Below are 19,221 nucleotides of genomic sequence, written 5' to 3' on the forward strand. Positions count from 1 at the left end.
TGACATTGCTTAAATTGATCATTATTTAATAGATTATTGAGGATACACCTCTGCGTCTTGCAGGTGTGTGTGTGTGTGTGTGTGTGTGTGTGTGTGTGTGTAAGTGAGAGAGAGAGAGAGAGAGAGAGAAGTGAATACATGTAAAACACTGAGCCTGATTCCCATTGTCTCGTTCCTAGAGTCCGCTGAAAAAAGAGGGCTGTCTCACAATAACCCCATTGCGACAGCTCGGGTTCCAGAACCACCCGCTTCAGGTTGAATTCCCTTGACCCGGGCCTTAAAGCCGCACCGAACCCCACGGTCAGGTTCTGCTGGTCCAGGGAAGCCTGATCCCGAGGCACGAGGGTCGAGGGGACGGCGTGCTATTAACTATGCTGGGCGTGGTGCTGGCTTCCTCGTTCACTAGGACGGCCACCTTGAGTGAGCTCTTGGGGAACGTCACACACAGTCTAGTCCCGGACATTGTCCCCCTGGAGGGGCAGCGGGCTGCTGTGTAGGACTTCCCAAGAGATGGTACCAAGTAGACGGAGAGAACCACGTTTGCTTTTTTTTTTTTTTTTTTAACCGAGGTAACAGTGATTGCTACCATTACATAAGCTTCAGGCATGCAACGTTATCATCGGACATCTGCATACACTGTAGCGTGCTCACCACCAAGAGTCTCGCTCCCGACCCTCGCCATACACTTGACCCCCTTTAACCACGCCCTCCCCCCAGGCCCCGCCCCTTCTGGTACTACCGATGCGTCGTCCACATCTACAAATCTGTTTTCGTTTGGTTTGCTACGTCCGTTTTGTTTGCTTGTTTGTTCACTGAATGCCACACGCGAGTGAAATGTTACGATTTTTGTCCTTTTTCGTCTGACTCATTTCACTTAGCATGATACCTTCAAGGTCCACCCACGGCGTGTGAAGAGAAGTTTTGCCTACACACGTTTCTCATCGTGCACCTGACTGCAGATCCGGTCCGTCTAACCCCTGCTGGAAATCAGATGTGACGCCGCTGCTCAGAGCCTCAGTCAGCGGCCGCGAAAACTCCGGGAGTTAAACTAGTACAGGCCGGTTTACACAGGAGAAGATAGAGCCTCAGCGAGGTTAGGCAGGTCTCCCACAACAAAGCTTTAAAAAGTACAGCGCTTCTCCTCCTGGAGACTCTGGGAGCTATCTTCAGGAAACTCGTGCAAAGCAAAAGAGCCATACTTTGTATTGCGTTAAAAAGAGTCATCTTGGTCTGATGAACCTTTGGTGATATAATCACAGTAATTTAAATCCCCATTTTATGCTATTAAGGCAAGGATTTCATATCATAAAATATGCCTCTTACTGGTTTAAAAGTTTAGATCCTAAACAAAACATATTTAGAGAGTAAATCTCTAGTGTAATTTTGTTTCGCACCAGCAACATCCTTCGAAAACTGCAACAAAAGACTTTTTTTTTTTCCAGAAAGTTCAGATAACTCTGAAAAAAGACACACAGTCCTAAATTTCATTTCACCTGGCTTTTTAAAATAAAATCGAAACCGCAGATGCTACCACACCTGACCCAGAACGAGGACTGACCTATGTCCACGGTGAGGCCTCAGACTGAGCAATGAAATCAATCAAGTTCAGGGGATTATTTATTTTCTAAAAATTTACATGGCACATTTCTGCTCCAGGAAGCCGCTGACCTTTTGAAGCGACAAAGCATTTTTATACAGCGAAAACACTTTTTCATCTCAAAAGTTATATTATGAGTTAGTCAAATTTGATAGTCGTAGGTATAACACGCTGCAACAGTAAAGCTCATCACACCTGATGCCAGCGAACGAACGTCTGGTATGTTAACACCGTGTAAACCGCACATCATGGTGCCACCGCGGCCCACAGAGCTGTCCTGGCGTCCAGGGGCTCTGTGACAGCCTCCCCTTCCTCTCCTCCACGGCGATTCTCGGCCAGGGTGGGACAGGGTGGGCCCAACACAACTGTGCCCCGACTCACACAAGATCGGGCTGTTGTGACTTCACGTGTGAACGGTAAGCTTAGGGGGTTCGACTTCTCTTCACAAACACTTAAATCTTCCCCTGCCTCTTCTTGCTCCTTCAGTGCAGAAAACATTCATTTTGTAAGGAGCTGGGTTTTGTTCTTGGCCTCTCTTTGTGCACGTCCCGCTGGCACCCCGCCTCTAGGCCTCTACTGCCCGCCCCACCCACCCCACTCACCGAGATTTCTGATCTCCTCCGAAACTCCTTTGCAGGTTCCGGCTTAGGAAGGAAAATGTTTAAAAAGACAATGCTGAAGAAGTGATGGACAGCCTTGGCCTTGGCCTCAGCCTCTGCCTCAGCCTCATGGTGGGAGACCTTTTCTGTTGTCAGGAAAGGGGCCGGCGGGGCAGGCCGGCTCACCTGCTGGGTTTTAAATTCCTAGAAGCTACAGATAAGGGCTCACCTTTGCTGTAGGAGGTAAACAGCACGTCATCATATACTTGTTAACCTGGAGGTATTTAGATAAAACATGCAGCTTTTTACTGTATACCCAGAAGTCTCTCCTTCTCCCTTCCATTTCATGTTATTTCCTCCCTTTTCCTTTCCTACGTGCATAGAGTTTTAGGGTCAGAGGACATCTTGCAGGTTAAATAATTCAGCCCCTCCGATGACTCTGCTCTCTCTGCGCGTCCCAGTCTGGTGTCCGCGGTCTGCTTTCTCTCTCTTTCTGGAACTCGCCTCCCTCCTCCCGCCTGCTCTGAAGCTGCCGCCGCCCTTGGGGAGGTCGGGTCATGCCCACTCCTTCGTGTGAACAGCAGAACCGAGACAAGCCTAACCCACAAGGGTTTAGCCAGCGTCGTCGCTTAAAATCCAGGACCGATCCACTCAAAAAAGATCTCATCTGTCTTCACACGTGATGGCAAGACTAGAGCCTCAGTTATCTACTGAACTAATGAATGAACAAAAAGACTATCTCCTTTATAATGGAAGCACACCCACAGGAGAATTAAAGGAGGGGCTTCGCCGGTCACGGACACCTGCTGCGAATTAGTTTAATCACATGACTTTTTCCCGATTTAGCCAGACGAAATAAGAGAAAAGAGTCCTTAATGGTGCTGAAGAGGTGCAGGTGAGTTTAGAGCCTGGGATATTTGCACATGGACAGGTGGAGGAGTGGGGGTGGGGACTTCGATCAGCCAGAGGCGACCTAAGGACACCACAGGTGCCTATGGACAGGGGAGAGCGGGCACAGGAGGTGAGAAAAAATATATAAAACTGAGAATGGCAACAAAGCTGAATATAAATGTTATCACTCGGCTTAGGATTATATAGCTACAGTTACGACCTCTACATCCTAAACCAGAGAAACGGGCACTGCGTACCAGCTGAAGAAGTCATGGCAATATGTCCCGGCGAATGGAGGCCAACTGCTGTCCCACGACTGTTTTAATTTTCCAAAATGAAGCAAATAAACCGGAAGAAAAAAATGCTACTCCATGAGACAGACCGGGCTTGACAGCCGGCTGCCCCGATGACGAGATCTGAAGAGAAAGTTCATACTTTGCTAGTTCACTTAAATACAGCTGCCTCCTTCTCTTTTCTGATGTCATTTGTATGATTCAATTTTGCTTTGGTTTCTGCTTTTACAAACTGTTCGCTCCTGCAGATAGTGACAAGTAGAGGAACTAAAGGAAATGCAGGATAATAAACAAACGAAAAGCATGACATAAATCAGGCACACAGTGATGTTTCCTTAAGGCGGATATGTTGAAGTGTGGTTTGTCGTTTCTATTCTAGGTCTAGAAGTTTGTAAAAAAGCACGAAATATCTTTCCAAGTGCATTAATGATAGGAGAAAACATAAACGATTACACGTGGGTGCTGGATGATGACGCATTCCTTGTTATTTCCAAAGGGATCCCATAATCCTCTGGAGAGTCCAACGAGATTTTCCATCCCCTCCAAAGTACATCTGGGATGACAAAGGCGGGGATACCTGAGGATCCAGCCGCGCATCTCATCAGAGGAAACATTACTAACTTAACACCAGTCCGGGATGCAACAGTATTTCTGTCTACATTTATCTCGAGAGAAACTCTTCACTGCCATTATGTAATCGTAAATTATTTTTTTAAAAGAGTTATGCCAAAAAAAAAAACCCATTAGAACTAATAAAGGAATTCAGCAAAGTTACAGGATACAAAATCAGTATACAAAAATCCGTTGTATTTCTGAACTGTCAGAAACGTAAACTGGTACGGCTACTAAGGAACACAGTAGGTAGGATCCCTGAAGAATTTAAAAATAGAACCACCAGATTACCCAGCAATGCCACTTCCGGTTCTATAACTGAAGGAAATGGGAAAACTATTTTGAAGAGATAGCTGCAGCCCCGTGTTCACTGCAGTATTATTTATAACAGCCGAGACACGGAAGCAACGGAAGTGTCCATCAACCGACAAAAAGAAAATGTGAAAATGTTATTTATATAAAATAAAGCATTATTCACCATAAAAAAAAGGCGGTGGGGGGGAACTCTGCCTTTTGTGACAACATGGATAGACCTTTAGGGCATTCTGATAAGTGCAATAAGTTAGACAGAGAAAGACAAATACTTTATGTTCTCACTTAAAAGTGGAATCTAAAAAAGTTAAACTCGTAGAAATAGAGAGTGGAATGGTGGCCGCCAGAGGCTGGAGGATGGTGACAACCAGGAGATGTTGGTCAAAGGCTGTAAAGTAATTGGACATTCATTATCTCCTTTGATTTTTATACTTTTTTTGGTATCTTCTGTTCCAAAATGATGAAATTGGTGGCCAGAGTAATGACGTGACCACTACAAGGCCACACAGTGGCTGGCTACTGACTCCCAGCCCACCACGCTTTGTTACATCAGCAATGTTTTTTTTATTTAAAAACTTTTGGCTAATTATACCTTAGATAATAATTAAGAATTAAAGTTATAAAGTAGCAGCTTTATTACCACAAAGTGATACTTGTATTTTCATCATGCCTTTCTACCCAAGAGCTCGCGTGTTATATGATACGGTCCTGTCCGTAGGTCCCTTCGGATACTAAACTCTCAAAGATGACTCTGAGATAAACTCGGAACCCACTAATATCCCAAAGCTCTCAGAAGTGAAAAAAAAAAAAAAGTTAGGATCAGGAAGAGCAGCTATGGAGGAAAAGTGCGGTTACTGCGACGTCACCTCTGCTGCGTCCTAACAATCGCACAGAAGCAGCTGCCATCGGTAGCGCACTGCCCCCGACCGCAGGTGTCCGCGACCCTCGTTTCCGCCCGCTGGCCCCTCGCTTCGCTCGCTCAGTTCGTAGTACTGTACAATACTTTTTGTATTACAGAAAGCACTTTATTTAGACATGTCGACTTCACTGATTAGTCTATAAATACTTGACTTTTACCAACTGCTCTTTGGCAAGCGAGATAATTGCAGAGGAAAGGCCAGGGCATTTATGGTCGATCCGATGACGAAAAGGGGACGTGGTCTTTCGGCGGAGGGAGATGTAAAACGTTACGTGGCAAGGCAGAAGCCATTAACAGGATCGATATTTCTTCTAATACCTTAATCAATCATGACATCAGAGCCTAGACGCAGGACAAAGAAAGCCTCAGTCTACCTACATGGAAGAGTCCCAAGTGGAAAATAAAATCCTATTTGCATTACAAAGACTTAATTGGTGCACAAAGGAAATGACAAGTTACAAGGCTCCAAATTATGGATGCGTTACTAGTTTTTGAATCATTAGTGCAGGAAGAGAAGCAGAAAGACAAAGAACACTGCTCCTCTCTGGGCTGCACATTTATAATTTGCAGCTGGTAAATATGCATGAATCTGCTTGGCTGCAGCCAGGGATGACGTACTGCTTTAAAGAGACAGTACAGAGCAGAGAGACCAGAGGGGAGGGAGGCTCGGGGGTTACAAACGACCTCCTTCCCCGGTCCACAGTTTTCAATCTTCCCCAAATTCCCCTTCCTTAATCTTCTCTCCTTAGGGGGTGGATTCCTAAAACTACTTTGATGCCACATGGACATCCGAAGCATAGCAAAAAGTGTCCCATGGTGAGCTCTAACTGTAAATAATAGTTATTTATTTCTAAACCCTTAAGCTCTCACAGTCTCTTCGATGCTTCCAGGAGAACAAGCGAGCAATTAAGAAAAAGTTACCAGGCTTAGTTGTCCAATCGTTTTAACTACAGAACAAATTTTTTTTCTTTTCTAATAAGTAACAAAAGACCAAAGAAACATTTTTCGGTCATCCATACAGAGAACATCAGGCTTTCCCTTAAGGACACTGTATTTCCTTATTGATAGAGATGACAGTGAGTATAGACACTATTTTAACCCTTCTACAACTTTTATTTTGTACTTATAATGTTTAATTTAAAAAAAAATATTTTTTCTTACCAGTTCAAATTACTTTACTGCAGCTCTCTCAACTCTCAAAGCCAGTGAAAGCTGAGAACTAAGCGGTCACACCAGAAAATTTGTTTTGAAAAGCCAGGGCTAGCAAATCAGCAACAAGAGAAAGCAAGGCTCCCTATAACATCTCACAATATTTATCCATAATTGATTCTTTCTTCCATTGGACAAACATTTATCAGACACTTCAATCTTAGAGATAAGTTTAATGATAATTATATCAAAGAAGGTTCTACCTTTGACGGGCTGGACAATCTAGTTAAGTATATAAGGCACAAAACACGTAAAAAGTTAAATGGCATCGCACCATTTAAATTGTAATCCACGATAAAAGTTGATTGTCATAGCGCTGTATATATGTACATGCCACGGAAAGGCTATAGTCAAAGTTAAAGAAGAAATCTCTGTTAGCAGCGGGGGTTTTCAAGGGAAGCGTAGAAGACCTGAGCTGAACAGGCTTCGAGTAGGTGAAAAAAATGAATGACAAACATTTCAATCAGCAGGAAAAGCGAAGACAAGTAGCTAAACGCACGCAGCACCCCATGACAGGAACAGAAAGGAGTGTGCGTAGGGGGGACCTCCCCGTGAGAGGGGCAGAGGCGGCAGGGATGGGATGGGAGGGGCAGCTCGGTGGCTTTGACTGATGTGGCGTCCAGCGGCCCCCGGGACCAGGAGGTTTGCTCGGTGCTCGGAGAAGCCTCCTCCGCCCTGCCCGGCCCCGGCCCCAGCCCCGGCCCGGGAACACTCCTAAGACGCTGCACAGTTCGACCCGCTGGGTTCCAACGGCTTCGGGAGTTGGGCTAACAGCAGATTCACTCTATGGCTGACAGCAGAGCGAACAGGACTGGGGAGAAACGAGGGAGAAGGAGTCTCGTGGGTTAGGAGGTCGCGGCTGACGGGGTCTACCCTGCTTCCCAGAACTGCTGCTCTCTCCCGGACTCGCGGCATCCCCTGCCTTAGAAGGTTCCAGAAGCCTCGGCCGGCATCCCACCGGGTGGGAGGGGGACTGCACGCGAGCCAGGGCCACGTGGAAGGTGGCTGCCCCCTCCGCTGGCCACGAGCACCTTGCCGACTTCTTTGGGTTTTCAGCCCAAAGCCCACGGGCCGTGTGCTGATGACCGGGCTTGACTGACCTCGTCCCCACGGCGGCCTCCGGTGTGGCTGGCGACTGGGTGTCCTCGTCCCCGCAGCAGTTAATTTGAAACCAGTTGGCTGGTCACTGGCTCCTTCGAGGCACGGCAAGGCCGGGGGCCCGGGTCTGTGTCCGCGTGGGGACAAGCCCGGCGTGTTCACCGGTCACGTGAATTCGTCACCTCTGCCTGGCTCCCGCTCACTTTCGTTTATTTATTTCTGCCTCGGTGACAAGGACACACTTCCCCCTTTCAACGCCAAGTCGATCAGACAAGTCACTCTTTTTCTTTTTCTAGTTTGCTCTGCCGGGATCATTACAGCAAATTATAAAGGGGAAACCAACGAAAGATGCAAAGAATAGAGGCAGATTTTTTTTTTTTGAAGAAAGCTATTGAATTTATGTATATATGTATGTATGCCTGTATGTATGTATGTATGTATGTATGTATAGTTTGATTAAAACCACTTTTGTGTTTCGGCTCTTCATAAACTGTACCGGGGTCCAGTATTCCATGCACGGCCTTACTATCTGCAGAGAACACGAGATTCGGGGGGACTTAAAACTAAATCCGTGGACCCCAAACCCAGCACAGAGTCGCTCAGGCAGTTCGGACAACTTCGGAAAGGGAGCAGTTATTTAAATGTGCTTCCTTCGTCGTTCTGGAGGCGTATACATAAACTGTCCCAATCCTAAACGTCCGAAACTATGAACAGAACAAGAATCATAACTGTGGAGACCATGTGGAAGTCCCTCTCCCAAGTCAGCTGCCAAAGGTCACACAGCAGGAAAGGAACCATCCAGAATAGTGGCGAGAAACACGGAGAAGGCGAGCCAGGTACGTGGTGTTTATAATTTACGACAAGGAAAACCTTCATTTCAAACGGGAATTACGACATGCCAGGAGCATGGATCATAAGGAAAAATATGTCATTTGGAGGGTGATGTAACTTTCTTAAAATGCGGAAACATATTCTCCCTTTAGTTAAGTGCTTTAAGTAGGGTTTTACTTTAAGTGCTCTAACGAGGGTTTTACTTTAAAACTAATACGTGATGAAAGTAAAAGTTTCAACTGATTCAAAAGCCTGAGCCTTCCCTCCTACTTTCTAGAGAGAATAACCATGGAGGGTTTCGAGTACAGCCCGTGCCCATATGAGCATATGCGTCTTCCCGTTGATGCACGCGTATCTGCTGGCACGTGCTTAAAACTACGTGGCAGTGTTTGCCATTTTATTCAAACGGGTTCAACTGTATATGAAATTCCTGCAGCACTGGTCCACATCCTTGGCGGAGACTGACATGCTCTTTTTAACAGCTACCCTGCATCCTATTGGACAGGTCGCTGTGAAACCCATATTCCTACTGGCGTACTTTTAGGTTACTTCCAAGTTTTCACTATTACAAAAAAAGATGCAATATACTTTCCTTGAGTGAGAGTTGCATATCTTGTATAAACAGAACTAAAGCGCCTCAAAAAAAAAAAAATTCTGGGAGGAGGAGAGAGAGAGAGAGCAAAGTATGAATGAGACCACAACGCAGGTCTCGAAAGTTATTATTTCACTGACGAAAGAATTCGGGGGCTTCCTAGGTTTCCTTTTGCATCTTCACAGCAATTGCCTGAGAGCTTGTATTTTGGCGATTTGCAGCCTATCCCTTATTATCACTTACACACGATACTGAGGGTACACACTCTGCGCGGGGCACTGCCCGGACCTGTCGCTGGTATGCAGAGAATGACAGGGCACGAACCCGGCCCACGGCGTGCTCGACTGCCCTTGACCGAAAAGGGAGGCAGAGCATGGGCACCGGAGCCGGCTGCAAAGCGAAAATCCTGCTCCCACCCTGTTTTGTCACTGTCTTACCAAGAGCCAGCCGACTTCTCGGGGTTCGGATTCCTTCCTTCCCCGTAGGGCACAAACAGGCACAGCGTGTCCAAATTAATGAACGGCAGCTACATCAGAGGACTCGCTGTCGGCTAAAAGGGGTTGTCGCAGAGAGCAGTGCCTGGTGCACGACAAGCTTAAAAAGCGTTGCCTCGTATAGAGAGCAGTGTGAGTCAGAGAATGACAAAGCCCAGTGAGCCGTACTCGTGCGCCATGTCCACGCAGAACCGGGAGCCCAGAAGGAGCGGTCAGGAACAGTGGAGAAAGGAAGGAGGGCCAGGCGGGCCTGGAGGAGGAGACTAAGACCAATAAATGGAGAGAATGTTGTGTGCATTCCAAAGGCGGGGAGGGGCCCTAGAGGAAGCCAGCCCGTTACCTCGGGGACGATGACTCAACTAGTGGGAGTTCGCAAAAGGCCGTGTTTGGTCAGGAGGGGGAAATAACTTTAGAGCCGGATACTGCCAAGGAGTCGACCTCTCCAACATCTCAACTCTGTTTATTTAAATAAGGAAATGTTTACTTATTCTTTGCTCTCCATTAATCAACTGAATGGGCCGTTATCACAGGAGTCTAAGCTAATCCCTAACTTAAGAAAATAGGACTCTAAAAGTTTATCTCCAAGGCAAATATTTGGAAAGAGAAACACCTGTCTTGCTCTGCGGAACCGTGAATGTTCCAGGCTGCTGTCTGCAGCCCCCGTGAACCCTGCTGAGGCAGAGCGGTAATGCTATCGTCTATGTCATCCATTCATTCACGCGTGCATTCATTCATTCATTCGACATTTGATGGACACCTACCAGTAGCGCCTGGCTCTCTTAAGACAGAAACAACAGTGGTGAGCAGAGAGAAGCAAGGTCTGTCCTCTCATCAGGAGGCTCCTAGGTCCGTGCAGGGGTGGAGACCAACGAGGGACACGGAGCGCAAAAATAAACAGAGAGCTGAGTGACGTTCCTCCGGACAGTGAAAAGTGCGGTGAAGAAAGCGAGCGTCACCACGGGGTAGAAGGCCGCTCTGAGGAAGGAACTCCTGGACGGCACGGCAGTGACGAGGCGGCAGATCGACGGCAGAGAGGACAGTGGGAACGAGGATGACACGGCCGGCAAAGGCAAGGCAGAGAGACAGAGGGTCAGAGAGGCCGGGGCGGAGCGGGCGGAAAGTGCCCGGGGTGGTGCTTCCTGAACGAAAAGTGATTTTGAATTCCCGCTTTGGACATCAAACACACGTCTCCCCCGTCCTTCTGCCGGCTGCGGTTTTTTTGTTGGCAGAGCCTGCCAGAGGCTGAGCAGCTCCTCAGCTGTTGACGCAAAATGCTTGGGGGTGGGTAGGGACCCCAGAAGCAGCCGGGGCCTGCGGCTCTTACTCACAGATCCAGGATGGGGCCTTGGGGATCCAAAGAGACTGAAGGAAGAACAGTGGGTGAAGGGTAACCACGGGGTCCCAGCTCCAGGACCCACGGAGACACATCTGGGGAGCGGGGCTGGGGGATTTCAATCCGTCTTCAGCAGAATTTTAGTATTAATTTAGCTCAATTAAGGGAAAGATCCCTGCCTGTTGTTAGCTTGTCTGTGAGCTTCCAAATTAGCACTTTGGGCAAAATCGACTTGGGAATAACAGAAAATCCAAGGGTGAGCTATGACAGCTGCTGGTGCAGAACCAACTTCTTAAGATTTATGTAAAAAACAAACCACCACAACAACGAAGCACGCCATCCCAGGAAATGTCCCACGGGGTCATTCCGAGAAGCAAAACAAAACCACTGATGGGTGGAAAATTAATCTCAGCTATTATGACGATTTTAAAAGAGATTTTACCATTGCATTTGGGGGGGGGGCTCATTTTTAAATGGTTAATCTTTAAAGTCACCATGCATATTACAGTATCAAAATAAATTGTGAGTGATGATAATTAAAAAGAGGCAGTTTAAGAAATCTCTGTTTTTATAAGCCACGTTTCAACAAAATGTTTCTGCTATTAAAATTTTGCCCTCCTATACGAATGTTGAAGATAATAAGTAAGTTGCTCTGGAGATACGAAAGTTTACATTTTTTTCTCATTTGTCATTTAGTAGCATGGATTAATAAGCCAGTTTATGTCTGACATCGGATTTCTTTACTCTTAAAATAATAAGACCAAATGTTTCCGTGCGGTCATACTGCTTCCTTCAAAAAGGATGATTATTCCACACTCATAGAGGGTGAACTCAATAAACTTGACCACAAATTCAAGGTTATTTTGAACATTTCAGAGATAGTCGTTTTAGGGCAAACCATCAGCACTTAGATCAATAATGTTATACTTAATATACCACATAAATTCTATTCTACCAGTATTTCTAAGGAAGATGAACACTCATCTTCCTTAGAAATAACTACATTGTATTTCTGGGTTTGGAACACACAGATTGCTATGCTCAGTGGCACATCTATCTGCCATTAGAATGCGATTTTTTGTTAAAATCCTTCTATGTGCAGCAACACAGGAAAAAAACACTGGTTATTTGGGGGAATAAAGCATTATTTCGGAAAGACAAAGAGCTAAGACTGGAAGCTCAGAACTCTCAGAACGTAGTATTATCTGTACTGGAATCATTTGAGAGGAGAAGAATTATAAGATACTGTTCCCGCTCTCAAGAGGAGGTATAGGTCTTTGAAATGTTTACTAACTTACTGAACTATCCTTATGCTTTACATTACTCGAGTTTAAATGTTCGTGTGTGTGAAAATGCTTTGATTTGGGGGCAGTTTCATTATGCCTGTAATTCCGACTAAAATCCTGTCTATTATTTTTTCAGTGACCATCTAAATTAAGAATGAGTGGAACGACCTTCCTTCCCAGGAATAGGAAAATGGAAAATGCTACTCATTCAACAAACCAATTTGTTAATCTGAACGAAGCACCTCCATGTCAATTCCCGACTGGTCTCTCCAATAATTTTTTTAAACTCACCGGGACAGACGGAGGAAAAAAAATACAACTAAAATCCAATGGTGTAATTAGTGGTTTGGAGGCTTGGAATAAACAACATGTAATGACCAAACCCTTAACAAGAGGGTCACCAGCACGGTCATATTCCGTGCACCTAACTCTGTGGAGTTATCAAAGTAACATATTTCAATTCAGCATCTGCGTCAACTGCTTTTTCTCCACGTCGGCGTCTAGTTGCAAGTCATTTTATCTCTATTATTGTTTTAAAATTCATGTCATCTTCAGTCTAATGAGTCCTATCACTTTAACCTTTCTATAATCGTTTTTTAATGTTTAATGTGCTTTAAAATGGACAAAGTTATATTAAAAAAAATAAACCGCTTGCCAAGATGCACTTTATTAAAAAAAAAAAAATTGTAATTGCCTGAAATGATAAACATAACTCCCGAAGTTAATTTTGCTCCGGCCTGGATGTGGCCCAGAAATTAATGAATTAATCTTTGCGTATTTACGGGGAGTAGGAAAATGAGAACAGAAAATGTCCCTAAATTTAGAGGAGAGAAACCGAAATGCAGAGAGATGAGCAGCTCGCAGAGCAGTGTTATAGCGACATGTCTACTCCCCTCCCTTCCCACCACCATAGCTGCAAGGAAGAAGAATTTACAAGGCAGATCTGCAAATCATGAGTCAGGGTATGATTCAGGCATCTTTGAGTTTAACAAGCAAAAAACCCGGAGCCTGATATTTATTGAACTGCATGCCCGCCTTTTCTTGGTTTCTCGTTCCCAATACATTTTATGGCAGGATGTTTCAATTTGTGAATTCTAGGCAGTCTGCTCTCTAATGACACTCCAGACTGGGTTTAAAGCTTTCTGACATTTAAAAATGTTTACTTTGGGTCTCTAAAAATCACAGGGAAAAAAGCTCCCCTTCTATAAAAATGCCGATCTGTTGCACTTTCAAAGAACAATAGGAAAAGTCCTTAGGTGACGAATCTGAGTCTTTTCTTGTGACAGAATGCGACAGGCCTCAGAGGTGGTGCAGATTCTGTCCCAGACAATGACAACACAGCGACTCTCTCAACAGAGCGCATTCCACGAATTTTTGGGTCTCCTAGTGCATATAGGAGCTATATTTACACTACACTGTAGTGTATTAAGTGTGTATTAGCATCACGTCTAAAAAAAAGTGTATACTTTAATTAAAAAGTACTTTATTGCTAAAAAAAACGAAATGCTTTTTGCTAAAAAGCCATCACCTGAGCTTTCAGCGAGCCATAATCTTTTTGCTGGTGGACAGTCCCGCCTCGATGTTGGTGGCCGCTGACCGATCACGGCCAGCTGGCGGCTGGAGAAGGCTGGGGTGGCCGCTGGCAACTTCTTAAAAATAAGACGACGATGAAGTCTGCCACATCGACTGACCCTTCATTTCACAGACGATGTCTCAGAGGTCACCGATCAGAGATCGTCATAACAAATACAATGACGATGAACGAAGCTCGTTATCATGGAGAGGATTCCCAATATGTGACACAGGGACAGGACGTGAGCAGATGCTGTTGGAGAAATGGAGCCGAGGGACCTGCTTGACGCAGCGTTGCCACAAAAATCCAATGTGTAAGAAAAAAAAAATCTGAAAATCTGTGACGCGCAAGTGAAGTTCAAACGCCTGCAACACTCGTCTCGATTCTCCGACCACTGGCGCTACCATTTACAGACGCACATTGGAGAGCACAGACTACCACGGCCATGGCATTTTGATGAAGGGGGAGAGATCACGGCTTTGCCTCGTAAGGCTCATCCAGAAACCATTTTCCCCCTTCCCTGATATGCACGCACGAGACCTCCTGGGACAGCTGGCCTACAGCACGCTGACCACGAAGAATGACATATGTGGGGAACACTCGCGATCTGTCTGAATTACATTTCCAGCTTTTGACCGTGAAGAGCTGTCCTCAGCACGCACGTCGAGATGCTTTTGGGAAGAAGTCAGAGACTCCTCTAGCCATTTGTCACTAAGAGAGAAAAATCACACCTTAAACAAACCAACAGCGGCACAGTGTACCTCCTCTCGGAAACATTTTGTTAGGTCTGCGCAGCCCACCTGAGAGCACAGGCAGGCCACAGGCTGGGAGGGCAGCGAGCAGCGCAGGTGAGGAGGGCCGCAGGTGAGGAGGGCCGCAGGTGAGGAGGGCCGCAGGCTCTCGCTGGGGCTGGGGCTGGCCCCGAAGCTCGGGCCTGTGCCGTTCTAGGTCTGCCAACCCTCGGGCTCCTGCATTCATTTGTTGATTAGTGTCCATTAGTGCAATTATTATTTCCATCACCACAATCATTAAGTTTTAAAAACTCATTCTATTGACGAGACCAGACGGGAGACAGGCAAAGAGACTTCATTTCAAAAGCCAATTTCGATCATTAGCAGTGGCTGCTAGCGGTCTGAACTGAGGAGAATTCTGGGGCTGAGGATGGCAGGAAAATGCGACCTAATGATTTCCTGCTGTCCGTTATGGATGCAGGTCTGTCGGATCCCCAGGGCCGACAGCTCAGGTAGGTCATCAATAAATATTTATTGAAACGATGATTTTATGCAGCATGACTGAGGTCTCTTGGTTAAGAGAAGCTTTAAAAAATTAGGTAACAGACAGTAAATAGCTGTATATCCTTAGAAATGTATTTCTTCATTTATTCATCCACTCGACCTTTCATCTGAAAGACTTCAGTAATTCCTTAAGGTGTCTTCCTGATGACACCCTCATACCCTTCTAAGTCACGTTACTATTAAAATGACCTTTTCTAAAACCGAAAGCAACAAATGAACAGAACAAACAAAAACTCATAGGCACAGACAACAGTTTAGTGGTTAGCAGAAGGAAAGGGGGGAGGGGGAGGTGGGTGAGGGTAAAGGGGGTCAAACATATGGCGACAGAAGGAAATGTGACTCTGGGTGGAGAACACACAATGCAACATACAGATGATGTATTATTGAATTGTACACTGTGAAACCTATATAATTTTATTAACCAATGTCGCCCCAATAAATTTCATTTTAAAATCACCTTTTCTATAATAGTATTATTATAACAGTAAGAATAGAACCATCTCACCCCTAGTTCTTTATTCTCACTGAGAATAAGCATGCCACAAAACATATAAAAACCAGCCATGGCAGACAGGTAAATAGATGAGACAGACGGACGGACGGATGGATGGACGGATGGATGGATAGATAAATGGATGGATGGATGGATGGATGGATGGATGGATGGATGGACGGATGGACGGACGGACAGATGATACATAATAGATAGGCAGACAGACAGGCAGGCAGACAGATAAGAGAACTCTAGATATTCATCTGGGACACGTCGTTAATCAATTTACTAGTTATTCTCTGGTTTCTGCTCACCTCAGTCACCTTTGCTTTAGCTCAGAAACCTTCTTGAAAGCTTTGCCTTCATTGTAACACATAGGCTTGTGTAAAAGACGTTCCCAGTGAGACCCTCGGCAGAGAAAGAATCCCCTGACATCACTGCACGGAGAGGCATATTGAGACAATGCCTGTTCCTTCATTAAAATCTTTTGCTTGGAGTAAACAGAACAAGTGTCTTAGCGGTGCACAAACTGTCTCCCTCCATCAGAGGAATCACTCTCTATGGCAGCTATGGCCTTACAAAACATATTTCTTAAATGATAAGATTTGAAAGTCGAAATTATTCCTTGGTCCATGTACTACAGAACGGATGCTGCATTGGCAGAGGCACATTGCGCATCTCCATCAGAGCTCTTGGGTGACCAGGTGCGTGACCACTGGACGGCAATATTCTGAAAGGAAGCTCTTTAGTCTGAGCGGGAGGTCTCAATAGTGGGCTTAAAATATTCACTAAGCCACATTATACACAGAATTACTGTCACGCAGGCTTCATTGTTCCATTTACAGAGCACAGGCCATGTAGAATTAGCATAATTCTTAAGGACCCTAGGATTTTCAGAATCATATAGAAGCATGGCTTCAACTTACAGTCACCAGCTGCATTAGCCCCTAACGAGAGAGTCAACCTGTTCCTTGAAGCTTTGAAGCCAGACATTGACTTCTCTATCATTTCAAAGTCCTAGAGGGCATCTTCTTTCAATATAAAGCTGTTTCACCTACACTGAAAGTCTGTTTCGTGCAGCCACCTGCATTAATGATCTTAGCAGGATCAGGACGACTTGCTGCTGCTTCTAGATCAGCACCGGCTGCTCACCTTGCATTTCATATTATGGAAATCCTTTCTTTCCTTAACCCCAATGAATCGACCTCCGCCAGCGTCAAACTTCTCTTCTGCGGCTTCCTCACCTCTCAGCCTTCACAGGGTCGAAAAGAATTAGGGCCTTGCTCTGAATTAGACTTTGGCTTAAGGCAACGTTGTGGCTGGTCTGATCTTCTATCCAGACCACTAAAACTTTCTCCTTATCAGCAAAGCTGCTTCCCGTTCTTAGCATCCATGCGTTCGCTGAAGTATCACTTTTAATTTTCTTCAAGAACTTTTCCTTTTCATTCACAGCTTGGCTTAGTGGCACAAGAGGCCAAGCGTTAGGCCTAATCCGGCTTTCCACATACCTTCCCCACTCGGCTTAATCATTCCCAGCTTTTTGATTGAAAGTGAGAGGTGTGTGATTCTTCCTTTCACTTAGAGGCCACTGTAGGGTTATTAACTGGCCTGATTTCAATATCGTTGTGTCTCAGGAAATAGGGAGGCCCGAGAAGAGGGAGCGAGATGGGGGAACAGCTAGCTGGCGGCTCAGTCAGGACACACAGCACTTATCGATTAGGTTCCCTGTGTCATGTGGGTGCATCTTGTGGGGCCTCCAAACGATTACAATAGCAACACCAAAGATCACCGACCTCAGATCGCCATAATGGATATAATAATGATGAAAAAGCTTGAACTAGTGTGAGAATTACCAAAATATGACACGGACGCAGAAAGTGAGCAAATATTTTTGGAAAAAGGGTGCCAATGGACTTGCTCTATATAAACCTTCGATTTCTATAAAACACGGTATCTGTCAGCACCACAAAGTGGAGTACGATAAAACGAGATATGCCTGTACGTGTGCCTACCAGATAAGCAGGAGCCAGGACTTAGAGACAGCTCAGAAGCAAAAGGAAGTGAGGATTTCAAGACGAAGCCGGTGGTCGACAGTGTAATACGGCAGAAAAGTCTCCTAGGATGAAGACGAATGAGGAAATCATTAGGGCGCTTTATCGAGAGCATTCTCTGAGAGAGGAAGGGATCGACAGAATGGAGATTGCTATATGCAAGCAAAAATGAATACGGACACTTACAGACGTGTAGACAAAAACACAGACGAGCGTCAAAGGCAAAGCAGAGAATCGATCTGGAACGAAATTCCTTCCAGTTCTACCAGCTGAAATTCTAGGTTTACATAAGCTTTTTCCCCAACTAGATTATACGACTTTGTACCTTTGCACCTAAATTTTCCCAGAGAAATAGCAAGGAGCCACCAAATGCTTAAAAGCAAATGTTCAGAACTGTTCGGCTCAAAGAACGAGCCAAGCTGAGGAACAGAGGACATGATTTTGCTCTCTTGCGGCTTCGAGGCCTGTCCGTTTCCAACAAGCCATACCCCGGGGGCTCGGGGGAGGGTGTCCGGGCTCTGAGCTCAGTGAAGACAGTGTGATCCCCGCGGGGTCATCGTGCTCGTGGCTTAGGACCAAGGGATCGCATCTGACTCCTCAGGCAGCGCCTCTGGGACCGGAGTGCAGAAAGCACTATTTTTGCTGCTGCTGTAGACAGGAAGCTCACTCAGCCTTGTCCTGAATTCTTGCACATGAAATCCCTGCTCACCTGCCTTTTGAGACGCGGCTCCCCAGCGGGCACTCTCTGGGCGCGGGAATGAGGCACGTTCCGTGCAGTGGAATCGGTTGCCAGGTGTTCCATTGTGGCAACCACGACTCACGAGGACAAAGCTGATCCCCCAGGTTTCCGCTGCAGTCCTCCTGGACTCTAGCCTGGTCCTGAGAGGGATCATTATCTGGTTATCCCTGAGGCCGGTTTTTACAGCCCTCACATAAAAATCACCTCTTGTGTAAGACATGAAATTTAAAATCGCCCCTTCATTGACATCGCTGAGTCATTCCATCACCTCTGGGACAGATATAAATTATGCATTCTTTGATTCTCTTAAAAATTTTAGAGGCACATGGGGACAGAGAAGAGTCTCGTTGGTACTAAAAAAATATAAGGCGTTCCAGAAAGATACAGAAACTTGCATGATATTAACTGCTACGAGTGCTCCAAAGCCTCTCTGCTTGGCCAAGGAAATCGCATAAACATGGAAAAGAAGTAGCAGGCCTGCATGCTAATGTCTGCCGGTGACAAGGACTCATTGAATGTCACTGCTTCTTGTCCTCATGCTGCTCATTTTTCTTATCTCGGTGACTTTTCCTTTCACGAGACTGCTGTAACCCTAGGCATGAGCATCCTTCCGGGTGTCTGCAACCGAGAAGGCACTTAGAAAAGTCTCTATGAAAATCCGACGCGCTCGTATGCCTCTCCCGTCCACGATTCCACTGGTTAATGCTGAGAGAGCGATGTGTCTGTACCATGGGATCGGTGCTGTCTGAACCCTCTGCAGCTGCTGGGGTTTCTACCTCTAGGTGCAGCCAAGGCTCGCTGCCACCCGCAGACCGGCGTCTCGGAGAGGGCGTGGCCTTTTCACAATTAGCACGAATAGAACGCAAGGGCTGCCACCACCAGAAGAAAAGAAACTGGTGGGTTCTCACGCTCTGCTGCCACGGTGACCTGTTTCGCACCAGCATCTGCCCGGCAGTGACGAAGCATCCCAGATGCGAGCTGGCGACCTCGCACTGCAAGCACTA

The 19,221-nt window shown here is 45.9% G+C and overlaps 1 protein-coding gene across 4 annotated transcripts in view; it reads right to left on the bottom strand.

Moving 5' to 3' along the window:
* The window catches only part of ENOX1 (ecto-NOX disulfide-thiol exchanger 1), a 402,429-nt gene that overhangs the window by 300,976 nt on the left and 82,232 nt on the right, over positions 1-19,221 (bottom strand). For 2 of the 4 annotated variants that reach the window (XM_023536376.1, XM_023536374.1), the window contains exon 1: positions 9,391-9,777. The exons of the other annotated variants lie outside the window; for them this stretch is intronic. The gene's annotated coding sequence lies outside the window, so the exon portion shown is untranslated. Of the gene's footprint in view, positions 1-9,390; positions 9,778-19,221 lie in introns of those variants that run through there. 4 annotated transcript variants of the gene reach the window in all.

Source organism: Pteropus vampyrus, unplaced genomic scaffold (genome assembly GCF_000151845.1).
Source record: "Pteropus vampyrus isolate Shadow unplaced genomic scaffold, Pvam_2.0 Scaffold154, whole genome shotgun sequence".
NCBI classification, from domain to species: domain Eukaryota; kingdom Metazoa; phylum Chordata; class Mammalia; order Chiroptera; family Pteropodidae; genus Pteropus; species Pteropus vampyrus.